The following is a 19,937-nucleotide window of genomic DNA, read 5'->3' as shown; positions in this document are numbered from 1 at the left end:
TACCCTACTTGCACACAGCCCACTGCACAGAGGAGTGGGACAAGGAGAAGGAGACAAACTGTCAATGTCTTCCCAGAGGATCATCAGGTTTCTATACTCTTATGAAGAAACCCTGATGCTTCTTCTTATAATACTTTTTCTGGAAGGAGAAAGCATCTGGAAATTGACTTTTGTTAGGGTTCTTGGAAGCTACAAAGCCAAGGCTGCCAGCTTTGGGTCTTTCCATTGCATTATTATAACGATACAGTCAGGAGATCAGTCTTTGGATCCCTATGCAGTAAAGGAGCACACAAGTACATCTTTAACAATGTCCACTTGTGGGGCGCCTGGGTGGCTCAGTGGGTTGAGTGTCCAACTCTTGATTTTGGCTCCGGTCATGATCCCAGGGTTGTGGGATCAAGCCCCATGTTGGGCTCCATGCTGGGCGTGGAGCCTACTTGGGATTCCACCCCCCCCCAGCTCTCTCGCTCTTGCTTGCTGTCCCCCACTAGTGCATTCACTCTCTGTAAGAAAAACAATACTAATAAAAGAGAATGTCCACTTGTGATTAGTTTGCTGCTATGGCATATGTTTCCTTAAAAGACAAAGAGCCCTCCAGAAGGATGGTAGTGGCCAGAAAGGGCCACCCTTAATGTGTGCTTTGACTTTTCACTTTTACAGTCAAGGCTGGACTGCTCTTCTGTTTTTGGGCTTTGATCTAAGCCTTAGTCATTCATTACACATCGTTAGGAACCATTGATTTAAATTCCACTGCCTTTCTTCATACTGTTCTCCTTTGCCTGCCTTTCTAGGTTCATGAAAGGAATTCTTTGATAGAAATAGTATTAAGAGAAACCAATAGTCCTTCTCTATTTCCATATTTTCCTCTTTCTCCACCCCTTCTCTCTGTGTCTCATTCTCACTCACTGTTTCTCTCCTTTTAGTAAAATGACCTGCATTAGGAAGCCTTCTATTTGTATCTGAGTGTTTGGCCCTTTAAACTTTCACATAATTCCAGAAGTACATAAGAAAAACAACTTTGATAATGAACTACTTAAGTATACTTTATTTTTAAAATTGCTTTCTCCTCTGACCTTACGTAAAATGTAAAGGTTTTAACGGTATTACAGTCACACTCCCACTTAATTGTCACCAGGACAACCAGAACCTTCAAGCAATCGGCAGAAGTTGAAGGTGAGGGTGGAATCTGGGGAAGCCCGCACCGCCCAGGAGGCCTGCACTCCAAAGCTGGCTACCCATCTACCTACACAGCGGGAAAGAGATCTTTGCTGCTGAGAACTATTTCACATATGCTAATTGCAGCCATCAGCGGCATTTGGAAGTGACAGGGTGTGCGGGTGGCACATCCTTGGCTTTCCTGCATCTGGGGCAAAGGCTGCAGGCTGCAGGCTGCAGTTTAGTTTCAAAGAGCTGCATTTACCAAGGAAACAATGCATTGTACAGGAGCTGTCATCAAGAAGGTAGTAAGGTGTGGGGAGGTTTTGTTTGTTTGTTGCTGTTGTTTAGAATGAACAGCGGCACAGGCTGGTGGAGAACTGCCAATGTCAGAGTTTTCTCTCTTTGCCTCAGAAAGGAGAAAAGCAGATCTTAGCCCGCGGCAGAAAGGAGACAAAGATGGGGAAATTTTGGCGGAAGGCAGCATATGAAATATGAGAGATTTCATGCACTCATCTATAATTTCCTATGTTCTTCTGAATCATTCTGTTATCTACTCTTGAATCTATGCAAAATGCAGTTGTAATTGGGGTGAGGAGGTGTTGATTCGGCCTATAGTGGGGAGCTCTCAAAAGATATCTAGTCTAACCCCTTTCACCATTTTTTATTCTTTCATTTGTTCTTTCCTTCATTCATTTATTCATCAGACATTGTTGAATGCCCACTACATTCAAGGTGCTAGTGATACAAACATAAGTCAGGCATAGTTTCTGTCCTGAAAGAGTTCACACCCTAGTGGGGGAGACAGAGATGGAACAGTGCATTCGCAGACAGAGCGGAAAGTAAAGGGACTGAGTCGGGCCCCAACGTACAGTGGGAGCAGAAAAAGGGAGGATGAGCACTTTTGCCAAAGTAAGTTTACATAATAATAACCAAAGAGCAGGTAACAGCATTACTGTTGAAACAAATAAGGACTGGAGAGAAGTCAGCTGCCTATGGCCTGTGTGGAGGCAGACTTCGACACTGTCTGGCCATTGTCATAAAGGAATTTGGAGTCACAACTCAGCACATTACAACAGGTCGGCCTTGCCCCTGTAAATACTCAAACATACCTGAACCATTTGCTCAAAGTACTCCACAGAAACAAAATCACACTCTCCTGTGGAACACGGGATGCTAGAGAGAATGATCTCAGACAGACTCAGTGTTCCCTCCCCTCTCCACAGGCTTATTCTGCTCCACCAGAGTCACCAGAGATAGCCTGGACTTTTGAGGCTTCCCGAGCCTCTTGCTAAGTGAGCTATCACCAGGACTGACGGTCTGGGTTTGTAAAGGACTGGATTTGTAAACATCCATAACTGAGGGCTTAGATCAGTTAGAGCACTTGTCATTCTCATCGAGGAGTAAACAGGAATCCCCTCTGCTGGGGCAGCATCAGCAAGGAACAATTGTATCACATAAAGGGAAAAAAAAAATCTCCCCTTGTCCTCCATTAATCTGAATGCCTCATTCCCCAACCATGCTACCTTCTGGAAATGTTATTGGGGTTACTCACATGACCAAGTTGAAAGGGCTCCTTAAGCCTCCGTCAGAGGGTTTTATTTCACAAGGCTTGAATATTAAGAAAAACGATGACGACGACGACGACAACAACAACAACAACAACAACACCGTCAGACCCAATCTGGTCATCTGTTTTTATCATTATTTGTTAAGAATGAAGACAAGGTAGGGGCGCCTGGGTGGCTCAGTCGGTTAAGCGTCCGACTATTTATTTTTTAAATTATTTTTGAGAGAGAGTGCATATGAGCCAAGGAGAGAGGCAGAGGGGGAGGGAGAGAGGGAGAGAGAGAGGGAGAGAAAGAGAGAGATTGAATCTTAAGCAGACTCCATGCTCAGTGTGGAGCCCAACATGGGGCTTGATCCCACAACACTGGGATCAGGACCTGAGTCAAAATCAAGAATCAGACACTCAAGTGACTGAGCCACCCAGGAACCCCTAAACAAGCTTATTTAAAATGCAAATTTGTTAATAAAGGAAAGAAGCAGTTACATGTTTATCTCCCATAATTACTGAAATAGAATAGACTAATTTTTCCCAATAAAAATGGTTAGATTCAAAAGCATGTGGAAATTAAGCAACCCACTTTTGAACAACAAAAAGGTCAAAGAAGAAATCAAAAAGGAAATTAAAGAAACATCATGAGACAAATGAAAATGTAAACACAGTATACCCAAACTTCTGGAATGCGGCAAAAGCAGCTCCAAGAGGGAAGTTAATATCGATAAACACCTATATTAAGAAAGAAGAAAGATCTCAAATAGGCAACATAACTTCACATCCCAAGGAACTAGAAAAAGAACAAATTGAGCCCAACGTTAGCATTAGGAAGGAAATAAAAATTTTAGAGGAGAAATAAATGAAGTGGAAATTAGAAAAATGGGGCGCTTGGGTGGCTCAGTCTGTGAAGCCTCTGACTTTGGCTCAGGTCATGATCTCACAGCTCGTGAGTTCGAGCCCCGTGTTGGTCTCTGTGCTGACAGCTCAGAGCCTGGAGCCTGCTTCCGATTGTATGTCTCCCTCTCTCTCTGACCCTCCCCAGCTCGCACTCTGTCTCTGTCTCTCAAAAATAATAAACATGAAAAAAATAAGGTAAAATAAGTTACTTAAAAAAATAAAAATGATAGAAAAGATCAGTGAAACTAAGAGTTATTTTTTTCAAAAGATAAGCAAAATTGTCAAATTTTTAGCCAAACTAAGAATAAAAGAGAGAAGACTCAAATAAAATTATAAATGCAAGAAGAGACACAGAAATACAAAGGATCATAACAGACTACTAAGAACAATTACATGCCGATGAAGTGAACAATCTAGAAGAAATGGAAACATTTCTAGAAACATACAACCTACCAAGACTGAACCAGAAGAAAGAAAATCTGAACACACCAATAACATAAAAAGTACAAAGACTGAATCAGTAATCAAAAACCTTCCAACAAAGAAAATCCCAGGACCAAATGGCTTCGCTGGTGAATTCTACCAAACACTTAAAGAAAAATTAATACCAATGCTTCCCCGACTTTTCCCAAAAAATAAAGAGGAGGGAAAAACACTTCCAAACTGATTTTACGAGGCCATCATTATCCTGATACCAAAGCTAGATAACATACTACAAGAATATGAAATTTCAGAACAATATCCTTAATAAACATAGATGGAAAAATCCTCAACAGAATACAAGCAAGCCAAATTCAACAATATATTAAAAGGATTATACATTATGATCAAGTTGGATTTATTCTTAGGATGCTTCAAATCCAGAAATCAATCAGTGTGATACACTGCATTACCAGAATAAAGGATAAAAATCATATGATTATTTCAAAAGATGCAGAAAAAGCATTTGACAAAACTCAACACCCTTTCATGATTAAAAAAACCTCTCAACAATGAGAGTTAACTCTCAGCTCTCTAACATCAATCTCAATGGTGAAAAGGTAAAAGCTTTTTTCCCCTAAGATCAGGAACAACATAAGGATGCTCGCTCTCAACATCATATTAGAAGTCCTAGCCAGAGCCATTAGGGGGAAAAAAAAGAAATAAAAGGCATCTGAATTGGAAAGGAAGAAGCAAAATGGTCTCTGTTTGTAGATACGATTTTATATTTAGAAAACCATCAAGACTCCGCCAAAAAACTATTAGAACTAATTAATGAATTCAGTAAAATTGCAGGATACAAAGTCAATGCACAAAAATCAGTTGAATTTCTACATACTCACTAACAATAAAGTACCTAAAAAATAAGGAAAACAATACCATTTGCAATAGCACCAAAACAATAAAATATTTAAGAATAAATTTAACCAAGGAGGTAAAAGAACTGTACACTTAAAATGATAAAACATTGTTGAAAGAAATTAAAATAGACATAATAAATGGAAACATATCCCCAGCTCAAGGAATGGATGAATTAATATTGTTAAAATGTCCATACTACCCAAAGCATTCTATAGATTCAATGCAATCCTTATCAAAATTCTAATGGCATTTTTCACAGAAATAGAAAAAATAATTCTACAATTTGTACGGAAGCACAAAAGTTCCTCAGTAGCCAAAGCAATCTTGAGCAAGAGGAACAAAGCCAGAGGCATCACATTTCCTGGTTTTAAATTATGTTTCAAAGCTACAGTAATCAAAACAATATGGCACTAGCATTAAAAACAGACACCCGGACTAGTAGAACAGAATAGAGAGCCCAGAAGTAAACCCCACATATATGGTTAACTAATTTTCAACAAGTAGCCAAGAGTACACAATGGGGAAAGGATAGTTTCTTCAATAAATGTTTGCTGGGAAAACTAGATATCCACATGCAAAAGAATAAAATTGGTCCCTTATCTAATACCATACACTAAAAGTAACTCAAAATGAATTAAAGATTTCAACTGAAGACCTGAAACTATAAAATCCCTAGAAGCAAACAAAAGGAGAAAGTTCCTTGGCATTGGTCTTGGTGATGATTTTTGGATATGACACCAAAAGTAAAAAAGCAAATATAAATAACTGGGATTACATCAAATTAAGAAGCTTCTGCACAGCAAAAGAAACAATCAATAAAATGAAAGGCAATATATGGAATGGGAGAAAATATTTGCAAACCATATATCTGATAAGAAGTTAATACCGAAAGTACACGAGCAATTCATACAACTCAACATCAAACAAACAAATAAACCAACTGAAAAATGGTCAAAACCTGAATAGACCTTTTTCTAAAGAAGGCAATACAGATAGCCAACAGAAATATGAAAAGGTACTCGAAATTACCAATCATCAGGGTAATGAAAGTCAAAACTTCCACCTTTTGGGGTGTGCTATTATTAAAAACAATAACAAAAGATAGCAAGTGTTGATGAGGATGTGGATAAAAGGGAATCCTTGTACACTGTTGGTGGGAATGTAAATTGGTACAGACATCATGGAAAGCAGCATGGAGCTTCCTCAAAAAATTAAAAATAGAACTACCATATGATCTAACAATCTCATTTCTGGGTATAGATCTAAAGGAAAAAAACTAGCATCTCAAAGAAATACATGCACCCCCATGTTCAGTGCAGCATTATTCACAATAGCCAAGACATGGAAACAATCTAAATGTCCATCTATGGATGAATGGATAAAGAAAATGCGGTGTATACATTCAATGGAATATTATTTGGCCTTTAAAAAGATGGTAATACTGTCACCTGCAACAAGATGAATGAACCTGGAGGCATTATGCTTGAGTAAAATAAGCCAGGCACAGAAAGACAAACAGTATGTGATACCACCTGTATGAGGAATTGAAAACAGTCAAACTCATTGAAGCAAAGAGTAGAATGGTGGTTTTTAAGAGGAAATAGGGGGAGAAAGAAATGGGGAGGTGATGGTTAAAGCGTACAAAGTTTCAGTTTTGCAAGATTAATAAATTTTGGAGATCCACTATACAGTGTAGTGCCTGTATACTTAAAATTTGCTAAGTTGTGTACATTAAATATGTACAGCTTTTTAGGTCAATCATAACTCAGTAATTTTAAGAAAACAAACAAACTTATATTGCTTTCATGATAATAAAAGGTAAAATTAAAGAAGCTGATTAAGAAAAAATGACCATTTCCACTTTTCTGTGAAATCATTATCTATTGTCCTTGATCCTGACTTATCTCCAACTCTGTCCTTCTCCCTAACAATGAAAATGTATCATCACTGACTTTTTGAAAGAACATGGTAACTGCCATGTAATTACAGACTATGTCTGAGGAGCAAAGTGGACTTCACGTCCCAACACTTCTGCTCTCTTTTTGGCTAATTTCAGTTGTGTGAAGGAGGAAGACTGGTGGATCCCATTGCCAAGGCCGACAGAGTGCAGACGTGCAGTGCCAGCTTCATGCCGTAACTGGTGATCACACCTCGGTAGAACCTTGCAACACTTCTTGTCATCCCAGCTGGGCCTCCCCTGAGCAGAGACAGCAATTACGGGTAGTGGTTTTCAGATGTAAACAAATGTTCATGGGGGACTGACTTATAATCAGCCAAGTCATTTCATTTATGGCTTGCATCAAATTCGAATGAAGGTCTCTGGTCAGGGAAACTGAGCATATTTATTCACTTACTGTCTCAGCAAGTGTTTTTAGAACCCAGGTACATTTCCCTTTCCCTTCAGAGATATGACTGTACAGCATATTTAAGGCTCAGAAAGCACTTTAGAAATAGATTGTATCTTAAAAATAACTCCACATCTCCTGTTATACTTAGCTCAAGTGCACCAGTGTGCATTTGGCCATTTTCCATGGCTATTATTTCTTGTGACTCAGTGCCATATGCCTGGAAAGGGATAACATAGAAAATTATATTTTTACGGGAACTTTGGTGCTGCCATGTCACTTCTCTGTCTCTCTGGCTGTATCTCTTATTAACTATGCTTCGGCAAATGCTTTCAAACGATGACAGCCTAGAGAATCATCTAAAAAAAATCTAGAGAAAAGACATGCTAAAACCTTATATAGAATGTTAAAAAAACACAATATCATTTCTTTCAGCCACTGATTAGTGAGAAACCAAAACTGTGAAAATGAACAGACAGATGTGGAAAAAGTGCTCTACATTTGGAACCATTATGACCTGTGGTATGCTTGTCCCACTCAAAAGTTTTAAGACCACCAGTCCATTTAAGAGATGTGGGCAGTTGGGGGCGCCTGGGTGACTCAGTTGGTTGAGCATCCGACTCTTAATTTCAGCTCAGGTCCTGATCTCATGATCTCATGGCGCATCAGGCTCTGTGCTGATGGTGTGGAGCCTGCTTGGGATTCTCTCTCTCTCTCTCTCTCTCTCTCTCTCTCTCTCTCTCTCCCTGACCTTCCCCTGTTCATGCTTGTGTGCATGCTCGCTCGTGCTCTCTCTCTCTCAAAATAAATAAACATTTTAAAAAGGAGCTGTGGGCAGGATTTCAATTCAAAACACAGAGAATTGCTAGGCACTTTGGAGGATGAAAATAAGTGAAGTCCTTAAGAAGAGGTGTATAAGCTATTTTTGTGCAAAAAGTAATGTGCAGGAACGCAATGCAAAACATCAGGTAAGCAGTCTGTGACTGGGTATGAGGCTTTGAATTAAAGTAGGCAGTAAGCATGGGGCGCCTGGGTGGCTCAGTTGGTTAAACATCTGACTTCAGCTCAGGTCATGATCTCACAGTTGGTTGGTTCAAGCCCTGCACTGGGCTCTGTGCCGACAGCTCAGAGCCTGCAGCCTGCTTCAAATTCTGTGTCTCCCAATCTCTCGCTGCCCCTCCCCTGTTTGCAGTCTGTCTCTCAAAAATTAAACATAAACATTTTTTTAAAGTAGGCAGCGGGCAGAGAAAGTTTCCTGGGGGTCTGAAGACCTCCAGCAGTCCTTGAAGAGAAGGAAAATTGGGGCTCCCCCATGGATGAGTTAGGAATTGTGCTAAGACTGAAGGATTTGGCCTTAGCCTCAAAGTCTGCCTCTTTCTAGTCACATAACCTTGGGCAAGTCTATTATGTTTACCTCACAAACACTCATAAAACATCCCATAGTGGCAGACACTGTTCTAAGGGCTTTGTAAGTACTCACTCATTTAAACCCTATAATAATTCTATGATGTAGTCACTATTATCCTCATTTTTACTGTACAGGAAACAGAGTAACAGAGAGGTTAAGTAACTTGCCCAAGACCACACAGCTAATAAGTGACAGAGCCAGGATTCAAACCTAGGTAGTTCAGATCCAAGTCTATACATAGCTGCTATGTTACGCTACAATTTTCCCAGCTTTTCCGATGATCAGCTTTCTCATTTATGAAAAAATAGAGACAGTAATTCCTTTCGGCCCTATTGTGAGCACTAAATTAGAAAAGGTCAGTGTGGGGCACCTGGGTCGCTCAGTCAGTTGAGCATCTGATTCGGCTCAGGTCATGATTTCACAGTCTATGAGTTCAAGCCCCACAGTTGGGTTCACTGCTATTAGTCTAGCGCCTGCTTCAGGTCTTCCATCCTCTCTCTCTCTGTTCCTCCCCCGCCCCCTCTCTCTCTCAAAAATAAATATTAGAGAAAAGAAAAAGAAAAAGAAAAGGTCAGCGAAAGTGCCCGGCACATAGAAGGCACTCAATCAAGAGCTGCTGCTTTTCGGAACTTCCTCTCTGTTCCACACTCTGCTTTCTCCTGGTTCTTGGTATGGATCACCTTGGATCTTCTACTCCTGCTTTGATTCTTGACTGCCCATCACTATATTCCACTTGTTTTTTGAGTACTTATTTAGTACATGTTCTGTCCCCAGCCTCAAGTGCCTGCCTCACCCTATGGAGCAGGTCAACCTTCAGAACATAACCTCTCCAGGTCGGTAGTGATGGAGCCATACCTACTTGTGGTCAAGATAGCACATTCATGAAGCAGTTGGAGACTTCTGTCTACTCTAGGCACTTGTTTACCCAGCAGGCACTTCATAAATGTCTGTTGATTGTGTGCCTGGCCCGGCGCTACATGATGTATGGTACATGAAAAGACAAAGAAAATGAAACAGGATAAAGAGTGTAGGGAGGACAGTAGGGGTAAGGGAATTTTCTGCTCCATCCACAGGCTCATGGAGACCCTGGCTTTGCTCAGCTTTAGTCCTCAGTAGCCCTCAGGCTTCCCCCAGATTCCCCTTCCCTCTTCCTTCTCCTCAGTGCCATTTACCCATCCCTCATCTGCTGGCTTTTGGGTCCAGCTTCCAGAAGCTAAGTAATCTGATAAAAGTAATCTGTGCTAAAGTGTTCATTCAGCTAGCAGGTTAATGTGTTATTCTTCCTGGGTAATTTGTTCATTTTGAGAGGGGTTTTTTGAAGACATTAAGCATGATGGCAGAAAATTTCAGGTCTCATTGCAGCCGAGAGAGGAAGAGAGTGCCCCCCACGACCCAGGCTTTCAGGATGAGCTTCATTCTGGGTTCTGTGATCATTTACAAAGTCTCCCTGGTGCCATAGCCACTGTCTTATGGCTTTTATTATGTCCCACCCACCCAAGTTTGGCCCAAAGAGAAAATGCATGATCTTCCTTATGCGTCCTCCCTGGACCCAGAAAGAAAATTCTCCAGATCGCAAGAGAAGCTGAAAAATGGGCCATTTGGACCTGGATAAAAACAGCCAGCACTCATGATCTGGTAGGCAGTGGTCTCATTTAATTGTCACCACAGACCCCATGAAGTAAGGGGTTTTATTATTATTATCCCTTTCCAAACTAAGAACCGGGGCACAGAGAGGGTAAGTAACTTGCTCATAAGTCACACTCCTAGTAAGTGAACTCAGGCAGTGTGGCTCTAGGATCTGTGCCCTTAATCACGATTCTATACCCCTCAGTGTCTCTGATTGAAGTCCCCTCTTCCTACACACCATCAGCAGATAGACCAGACATAACCATTGGCTCACAGAGACTCCCCAGCGAGGCACACACTCTCATCCCACATCCAGGATATTGCAGCCATACTGCCCCGTTTAGCAGGGCAGAGGCAGGCCACTGCTCTGGCACTCTGATCTTGCTAACAGCAGCCTCAGGTACTCTCGGGCTAATACCACCTTCTTCCTTTCTGTGTTGCACCAGATTGACAAGGAACGGCCTTGAAAACCAACCCTTCTGCACTCCACTCCAAAATGGGAAGGAATGCCTAAACCTGGTGGCTGAAGGTTTGATAACAGTTGACATGTGACTAATCCTATTTTCTAAAAGTGAAAGGAAGATTTGCCAAATTAACCCTCCAGTAACACTATGGATGCACCAGTCTCTTCTCTGTCCCTGATATGCCCTCTGAATTCCTGCCCCTAAGTCAATATGCACACTGTGTGTCCAAATCTGCAGTGCCCTTTACTTTCTCTCACTAATGGAGTACTCGCTGTGTTAGATGCTGTAAATGCTTTCAAAAGCTTGGCATATTTAATCCCACCATATGTGCTACACAGAAGATTCTAGAATTACCTGCATTTTATATATGAGGAAATTGACAGAGATTAAATAACTCACCCAAGGTCACTATAGTACCAATAGATGCTTTTTAGCTTCTCGCCCATTCTCACCATTGGTTCATTACCATTCAGTTTCTTCTCAGGTTCTACCATTAAGGGTACCTGTTCATTACCCATATTACATTCACAATATTGTGAATGCAAAATACAATGAGATCATAATTATTGTATCAATAAGTTGCATGGAGGTTGGAGCATGTTTTGGCATGACTAAAAGTCAGATATTTGAAAACTTGAAAATTGGAAGAGCCAGGGTTTCCTGTACATGCGAATATGAATCTTTCGCATTTATGTTCGTTGTTCTTTCTGTGATGACAAATCTAATAGAATTAGGATATGAAGTGCTTTCCACTTGACATGGTTTAGGACCTCGCAGAAGCATTTGATTTGGCCTTGGCCATGCATAAATAATTAAAAGACAATTCAATCCAGGTGCCTTTTTAAAAAGAACTTTAATGAATTCAGCTCATTCACCTCTAAATGGAGTAAAAAGCAGTGTTTTCTTAAGCAGATAAATCAAATACGTGTCTGTCCGATATTTTAACCATTCCAAAAACAGAAGCACAAAAAGAGCTCAGTAGAAAACGAAAACAGGTAGAGTAAGGGGGATGAAGAAAGAGAAAAAAGAGACCCAGCTGGAAGAGAGAGAAATGACAAAACAGACAAAGGGCTGAAGAAATATTTGTAGATGATAAAAGAGCAGTTGTTGAGGAATGCAGGGGAACATAGAAATGGCAGAAGGTGAGAGAAATAGAAGTAGTTATTTGAGGGGTCTAATTCTCACGTCAAAACATAAATGTCTCCAATTTAGTAGTGTTTTATTAGACACAGTGACCAAAAAAAATGCTTTTAAATGTCCCCGGTATTAGCTTTAAAAAAAAAAAAAACATAGCTACAAATCTTTGGGCTCTCCAGACCATTATCCTTATGAACACTCATGGGTGCAATCAAAGGGAAAATATAATTTTGCATTCTGACCTTTTATTAATGTTATTTCCTATACAATTTTCTGTTTTTCTACAGTGTTCAAATAATTTCACTGCATTAATATATAAGAAATATTGGATATTTAGGTTGTTTTAAGGCTTTTGATATTAAAATGAAGGCTGCTTCCCCCCCCCTCTTTTCTTCTTTTGAAATTGGGCTCCTTGGTTCAAGGACATTTTTTATGATTCTTGACCCATTTTGCAATGGCACCAGCAACTTGAATGAGCCTGTTCTTCTAGAGCCTGTATAGTACAGGGTTTTGTAAATTATTTTTGGCAACAACATTAAGTATCAAATGGTTGTCTCCTAGTTGGAACTATATATAACTATATATATTTCTTCTAGCATGATGATACTCTTTGACCCTTTGTCCCTTGGGGATTTGGTAATGGTTTTGAAAATTGTAGCACATTTGTATACAGTTTGGATGCTATTCATTTATCCATGATCTTCCTAGCATTTTGCCATTTAATCTTAGTTTTGATAATGGTTTTACATTTTTGTATTATGTTGTACCCTCTGATCAGTCTTCCCTTTGCAATGTTTGCTATTGCTTCAAAATTTTAAAAATTCCTATAGCTGAGTTATATACTCCAGTCTATTGCCAGTTTTTAAAGTTTTATTTAAATTTTAAATTTTTTATCCATGCAGAAAGAATCATTACGTATGATAAGAGATAAAGGCTTACATTATTTTCTCTCCATATTTATGACCAGTTACCCCAGGTGAATTTACTAAATAATGAGTTCTTTCCCCATTGTTTTGTTATGCTTTGTTCATCAAGCCTTCAATTCTTGAATTTATTATAGCCTTTTCCTGATCTCACTATCGCATTTACTGATCGATATTTCTGATTTGCATTGGAATTCTGCCATTTTAACTGCTGTTAATTTATAATACATTCTAATATTTGCCACTTCTGTTAGATATCTGTTTCCCTAGGACAGTCATATACGATTGTTTATACAAATTAACGTGGTATCATTTTTGAAATAACAGATGCCTTAATTTGAATTGTTTGCATCTACCAATCAACCTATCAGCATCACACTATTGGCTCCCCATTCAGAAATGTAGCGTGACTTTCCATTTGCTCAAGTTTTTCTTCATTTCCACCATAAAGGTGTCATAGTTTTTCTTTTTCTCACACCCTTGTGTATATTGACTTATTTCCAAAGACTTTAACGTTTTTGCTTTATTGTAAACAAGTTACTTCTTTTTGTTGCCTTATTGGTAGATATTATGTTGGCTTTCCAAGACTACTTGTCTTGTATATTGTGAACTCTGTGGTTTGGTCTAAACACTTTAAGTAAATTCTGTGGCTTTTCTAGGTATATTCTCTTATTTTATTTTTTTCTTTCCAAGATTTTATTTAAACCCAAGTTAGTTAATATATAGTGTAGTACTGGTTTCAGGAGTAAAATTTGGTGATTCATCACTTACATTAACACACAGTGCTCATCACAAGTGCCCTCCTTAATGACCCTCATGCATTTAGCCCATAACCCACCCACCTCCCTCCAGCAACCCTGCTTATTCTCTCTAGTTAAGAGTCTCTTATGGTTTGCCTCCCTCTCTGTTTTTAACTTATTTTATTTTTCCTTCCCTTCCCCTATGTTCATGTTTTGTTTCTTAAATTCCACATGAGTGAAATCATATGGTATTTGTCTCTCTCTGACTGACTTATTTCACTTAGCATAATACAATCTAGTTCCATCCACATTGTTGAAAATGGCAAGATTTTATTCTTTTTGATGGCTGAGTAATATTATATTATATATATATATATACATATATATATGTATATATAATATTCTAGGTATGTTCTAATGTTGTCTAAAAATTCTCTAATTTCTTCCTTTCCAATATTCACTTCTAATTTATTTTCATACCTTATTACCAAAATAAGAATTTCTCAGAAACACTGAACTTATAAATGAATCAAAGCTCCCTTGTTTTGGTCCCATTTTTATGGGAAACAACTTTGTTTTTCCAATTGGTAGATTATTTCTTTGTTCTTAAATTTACATTCTTTTTTTGAAGTTACATTCTTTATCATGTGAAAGAGGCAGTTCATTATTTCTATATCTAAAAGATGTTGACTATAAAAAGCAGTTTGATTTTTATCAAATGCCTTTTTTTTTCATTTACTGAGATGATCATGCATTTTTGTCAATAATATTGATTTTTGGCTGAAGTCATCGTTATGTTTCTGGAATAAACAATATTGGATCAATGCTTAGACTTATTTTTTTTCTTTTTTAAAAAAAATTGAGAGAGAGAGACCACAAGTGGGGAAGGGAAGCAGAGGGAGAAAGAGAGTATCCCAAGCAGGCTCCATGCTCAGTGTGGAGCCCCTAGGGCTGGATTCCACAACCTTGGGATCAGGACTTGGCCCGAAATCAAGAGTCCGCCACTTCCAGGCACCCCGAGCTTAAATTTATTTTAATAAGTTGCTGTATTTTATTGGTAGCATTTTTATTAAAATGCCCACATCAGTGAGAGGAAGTATGGTGTACTGAAAGGAGCAACTGTCTGAGTTTAAGTCCAACTGGACCCTATAAGAGCTTTCTTCAGTACTGTGCAATAGTTCAAAGCATGGGCCCTATCTTAGAAGATAACTAATTCTGAATCCTGGCTTTGCCACTTAGTACCTTTGTTACTTTGTTACTTTGAGTAATTCTCACTTTTCTGTTCTCAACAAGGAAATATTTACTTCATAGAAATTGTTGTAAGGATTAAATGAGCTAACAAACAAAAAGTACCTGGCATGGAGTATTTCCACATTAAGTTGGTGCGATTATAACTATCATATTCCTAAGTGATAACAGGCCATGCTTTTTTTAATTTTTTAATGTTTTTATCTATTTTTGAGACACAGAGAGACAGAGCATGAGCAGGGGAGGGGCAGAGAGAGAGGGAGACACAGAATCCAAAGCAGGCTCCGGGCTCTGAGCTGTCAGCACAGAGCCTGACACGGGGCTCCAACTCACGGATTGTGAGATCATGACCTGAGCTGAAGTCGGACGTTCAACAGACTGAGCCACCCAGGGGCCCCATGCTTTTCTTTTTGATATCATTCTTACCTTTTGTATTATTCTTACATTTCTGTATCATTTTTATCTGTATCATGCCTACCACATTTCCCTCTAAGAAGAATTTTAAGAAATATACCATACTTTTCAACACTCAAGGATAATTTATATAATATATTCTTCAAAGGCTTGCAGAAAAATTGTTTTGTAAATGCATCAGGCCCAGATGTGTTTTGGAGGATATGACTCTTTAATATTTTTCCTGTTTTCTTCTCGGGTTATTAGAACATGTCCAGATCATTCTGACAACTGTGCCCAAGTGAAAGAAAAATGTGAATTTCAAGAATTTTCTTTACAACCTGAGAATTGTTGATCCATTTATGATCAAGCTCGAAATTACTTTGGCATGCAATTAGTTATTACGTTGTCTTCTCTCTTCTTCTGTCAGAAATACAGTCTGCATCATTTTGCAAAGAGTTTACCTTAGAAGCCAACATTTCTTTGATCGTCTAAACCTTTTTAACAACCCAATTCTGCTTTCCCCTTCCCCCATTTATTAGTCAGAACCTTTTCATGAATCTCAGACTCCCAATCCCCAACTCTGAATGAAAAAGGCTCTTCAGAGATGGATGAATAATCAATGTCTTGTAGCTATTCAACCACCCTTAAATGGCCAGAGGCTTCTGTATGGAATGACCACAAATGCCATGTGGGGCTTCAGCCTGTGAAGCCATAGCAAGAACACAACAGCAGCAAATAGTACTTACTATTTGCTAATAGTGCGAGGCTGGTGAGAATAATTCTACAGGTTCAAAAGAGAAGGGAGTTCTTTTACCTTTTGTGCACAGCGTGACCCTGCCTGTATCCACTGACAATCTTTCGAAGAGGATAATAAATGAGTTATATGCCTTGATGGGAGCAAAAGTAGAATTTTGATAGAATACATTGAGAGTTTTCAAGAACCCCACCTGTCCGGCATCTTTAAAAACACAGCAGCATCCGTAGGGTTGTGGATTATAATAATCCTTCTGTTACTAAACCATTACATAACTTTTAGAGTTCTTTCCTGCCTCAAAGTGAATTATATTTATTGGAGGAATATGTCACTTGAGAGGCTGCTACATCCTTAGCTAGAGTTTTAGCCTTCCATCTGTCTGTGTAAATGCCCATTACTTAATGCTCAAGCATGAAGACACAGTGAGAGCACGAGAGCATGTGCCCTGAGTGTCTTTAAATGTTTGCTTTGCACACCTCTGTTTGGCTGGGGGCAGAGGGACAGGACTGAAAATGTAAATACAGGCATTGTGAGGTACTTACCTTTGAAGATCCCTCAGGAGTAGTGGTTCTGAGACTCGCCCACAGTGCGAGGGGGAACAAGTGTAAGAAGTCAGAGACAATAATGTATATACATTAAGAAGTCATCTTGTGGATCAGTCAGTGTGCAACTCCATTTTTCCTCGGTCGTGCCCCCAATCATGCCTCAGGGGAAGAAAAGAAAATGTTGGTTAGCTCTAAGTACTAAAGTGGAAAGTAATTCCAAGGTGAGTCTACCCTGAAGAGCAAACAAGCCCTTTTAAAATGCTGAGGGGACGGGACAGCAATTTCCACTCTTTGAAAACACTCCCCAGTGACCTGGTGGCAGGGAAGTTTGCCTGGCTTCATTTGTGGAAGCTGTACCATCTTGGATAAAAGGGGGACAGGTTATTAGGCTCAAATTTGTTTATAAGGCTATTTTCCTCTCCCATGTGGACATTTGCGATTTTCTCTGATCAGAAATCTCAAGCCAAAAAACATGTTGAAGCTATGCAAATTGACCAATTTATGACCTTACATTCATAAGAAAACAATTATTTTACCAATGCAATGACAATAAAAAGGAGCCAGTTTGTGTGGGATTAGGGAAACCTGGAGTGCCTCATAGGAGATGTGGTTTGCAATGGTGGACAGAGGTAAAAGCAGTGGTGTTGACCCATGTTTAGCATAAAGACTCCTTTGTTGACTCACCGTGATAAAAGTTCCTCATTTGTTAGATCATTGGGTATAAAGTTATATAATTCAGCCTTGCCCTTCTTTCCAGACTTCTGTGGTAGCCAACACCTCTTAATTTTAGTTGTGGTAGTTCCTGGACTGCCAAAGCCACTTCCTATATGTCAGCCAAGTTTGATTTTCAGAGCAGTGCAGGTAATTTGGCAAGCTCAAAAGGAGGTGAAGAGAGGCGGTTAGGAATTCATTTTTTTCTTGTTTCCCTTTTTTTCAAAAAACTAGCAACTCCTGCCTTCTGTTTGACTTATGCTAGGATTCTACCCATTACTGCAAAAGTATCAGATGCTGTCCCTGCACATTGTCCTGATAACTTTCACAATGCTTGCCAATTGCCTTGGTGGGGGGAGGGGGTATCTCAATTATTTAAAGGGTAGTTTTGTGCCAGTGTTCTCCTTCCAACCATTATGCTCCTGCCACTATTATCTGGCATTTAACAAACAGACATTGATTTCTTGCCTAAAATCAGCTGGAGAATTCTACTTGGATCAGTCCCACAGAATTAAAAAGGAGAATTAGCCTGAGATTTCACTAGGCTCCTCAACCTGTTACTTAAATGTCTCCTGCGACGTTTTTACCCTTTGTGGAGAGCATGTAGAACTCGGTACTGGGGTGAAGCAGTTCATGGCAGGAGAGCAGCCCATGAATTGCTATGAGCTTGTCACTGAGGATCTCGCATATGCGTGTGTTATCAACTACAATTGTCCTCATAAAATTAAATAAAAGCACGCGTTTATTATTGTGGGGCTCCAATTAAGGGACAGCTGGTGTTCCTGTTACACTTGCATTAGATCAAAACTGGTAATTTAGCTGTCCAGATGCACGTTTTTTAATCAAAATATAAAACTGCTTTGGCTTTGCCCATTTCCCATTGACAAGTATCTGGGACCCTACCTTAGGCTCCTGCCACCCTTCAAATTCCATCGAAGAAGGGGAACCCTTGGCACAGATCAACGTTTTCCTGTCTGAGGTTCTTAAAGGGAAATCAAGGACTGGGGCATTCACAGAAGGGACATCCCAGGAAGGCAGGTGGTGAGTTGTTTTTTTGGGGGGGGGGAGGGGGTTGCGTTTTGGTTTTGTTTTTCTTTTTTTTTTTTTTTGCCTTCATTCAGCCGATATATTTATTGACTATGGTCCTTTTTGCAAGTACCTGTTTCACTTTATCCGTATCTGAAGTGACACTGAGCGTACAGCTTTGAAGCACACTGCATTTCTCATTGGCACTCCAGTTCCTGGAGCTCTAGAAACTTTGCCGCCTCCCTCCCCCCTCTCCGGGGATGTGTGCGAGCTCTGTTTGTTTTCGCTTTTGTAAAACCTGAGCGCTACGATTTGTCCCCCGTTGCCTTAATAAAGAAACTGCAGAGAGCATTTGCAGCGGGGGCTGGGCCGCCGGGTTTGGGGGGAGAGGCGCCACACCCCCTGAGAATAAAGCCCGCGCGGCGCTCTCCGAGAACCACGCACGAATGAACGGAGCACACAAAGAATACATTGGGCGACCCAACAGCGCCCTGCAGGAAGAAAGTGCCCGCACTCGGCGCGGGAGCGGGAGCGCGACTTTTGGCGCTCTTTGGGAGCGGCGGGAAGGAGGCCGAGGACAGCCACGGGTGGGCGCGGGAGCGGGGGCCGCCCGCCGTCTGACTCGCGCCCGGTCGGCAGCGGCCAGCCGGGCCTGAGAGCCGCGCGCGCCGAGCCAGGTGAGGTTGGCGGCGGCGGTGGTGCGGAGCGCGCCGCGCTTACCTGGCCGGGCGGGGCGGGGCCGGGCGGCCGAGGGCCGTCCCGCGCTGGGGCAGTCCGCGCGCCGCTCGAGCGGCCGGCAGACTTGCGCGCGAGTTCCGTGTTGGCACCCGAAGCCCCCCGGACCCCGCCGTTGCCGCTGCGCGTCCCGCTGGCCGAGCGCGGGGCACCGGGGGGCCCGCGGCGGCGGCGGCGGCGGGCTCGGCCGCGCCGGCGGGTGCAGGGCACGCCTTTGGCGCGGCCGGGCGGGGTTGGGGCCGGGGTTGCCATGGCAGCCGCTCGCCCGGGCGGGAGCCCCACGCCCGCCGCCGAGAGGGAGCCGGGAGCTCCGAGGTGTGCTCCGCGCGGACTGAACCAAGAGCCCGGGAGAGGGGGGAGGGAGCGGGGGGGGGCGGAGAGCCCCGGCCCGGTAGCCCCCCGCCCCCCAGCGCTCCGGCCTGCACCGACCCCGGGGGTCCCCGCGCTGGGGAGAAAAGAACCCCTAGCCTCGGGGTCTGAAGTGGAGGCTCGCGGGAGCCCGGGGCGGGGGCAGGGGGGCCCGGGGAGCGCAGGGATCGTCGCCTCCGTCCGGGAGTCCCCGTGCGCGTGTGTCTCGCCTTGACATTTTACACCCCACAGCGGCGACTCGGAGGAGGGTTGCACGTCCCAGCCCTGAAGTTCTGTGGGTGGGGCGGGCTTTAATTTGCTTATATCTAATGATTTCAGGAGCCTCGCTTTAAAATGGCGGCATTCAGTACGCACCCCTGCTAGAGGCTCTCCCGGCACCGGGGCCACCTCGCGCAGCGCTGCTTTTGCTTCTGCCGCTAACAGATGGCATGTGCCGCTGCCGCTGCCGTTGCCCCCGCCGCTGCCGCTGAGAGCGGGACCCCTTAGCCGCTGGGTTTGCGCTAGCAGAAGGTAAGGCTGGGGACGAGTTGGGGTGTGTGAGAGCGGCTGCCTTCCT

General features: G+C 41.8%; 1 protein-coding gene and 1 long non-coding RNA gene across 5 annotated transcripts in view; one reads left to right on the top strand and one right to left on the bottom strand.

The window, feature by feature from the left end:
- Positions 1 to 16,805, bottom strand: part of LOC122476796 — a 115,116-nt gene extending 98,311 nt beyond the window's left edge. Inside the window, exon 1 of the long non-coding RNA XR_006295609.1 lies at positions 16,538 to 16,805. This is a non-coding gene — a long non-coding RNA (uncharacterized LOC122476796). The remainder of the gene's footprint in view (positions 1 to 16,537) is intronic.
- A 1,811-nt stretch (positions 16,806 to 18,616) lies between these two features.
- The window catches only part of MBNL3 (muscleblind like splicing regulator 3), a 111,861-nt gene continuing 110,540 nt past the window's right edge, over positions 18,617 to 19,937 (top strand). The window contains exon 1 of one of the 4 annotated variants that reach the window (XM_043569639.1): positions 18,617 to 18,954. The gene's annotated coding sequence lies outside the window, so the exon portion shown is untranslated. Of the gene's footprint in view, positions 18,955 to 19,585; positions 19,892 to 19,937 lie in introns of those variants that run through there. The other 3 variants (XM_043569637.1, XM_043569638.1, XM_043569636.1) reach the window with 3 other exon arrangements.

Source organism: Prionailurus bengalensis, chromosome X (assembly GCF_016509475.1).
Source record: "Prionailurus bengalensis isolate Pbe53 chromosome X, Fcat_Pben_1.1_paternal_pri, whole genome shotgun sequence".
NCBI lineage: Eukaryota > Metazoa > Chordata > Mammalia > Carnivora > Felidae > Prionailurus > Prionailurus bengalensis.
This window is presented reverse-complemented; position numbering and strand designations above follow the sequence as displayed.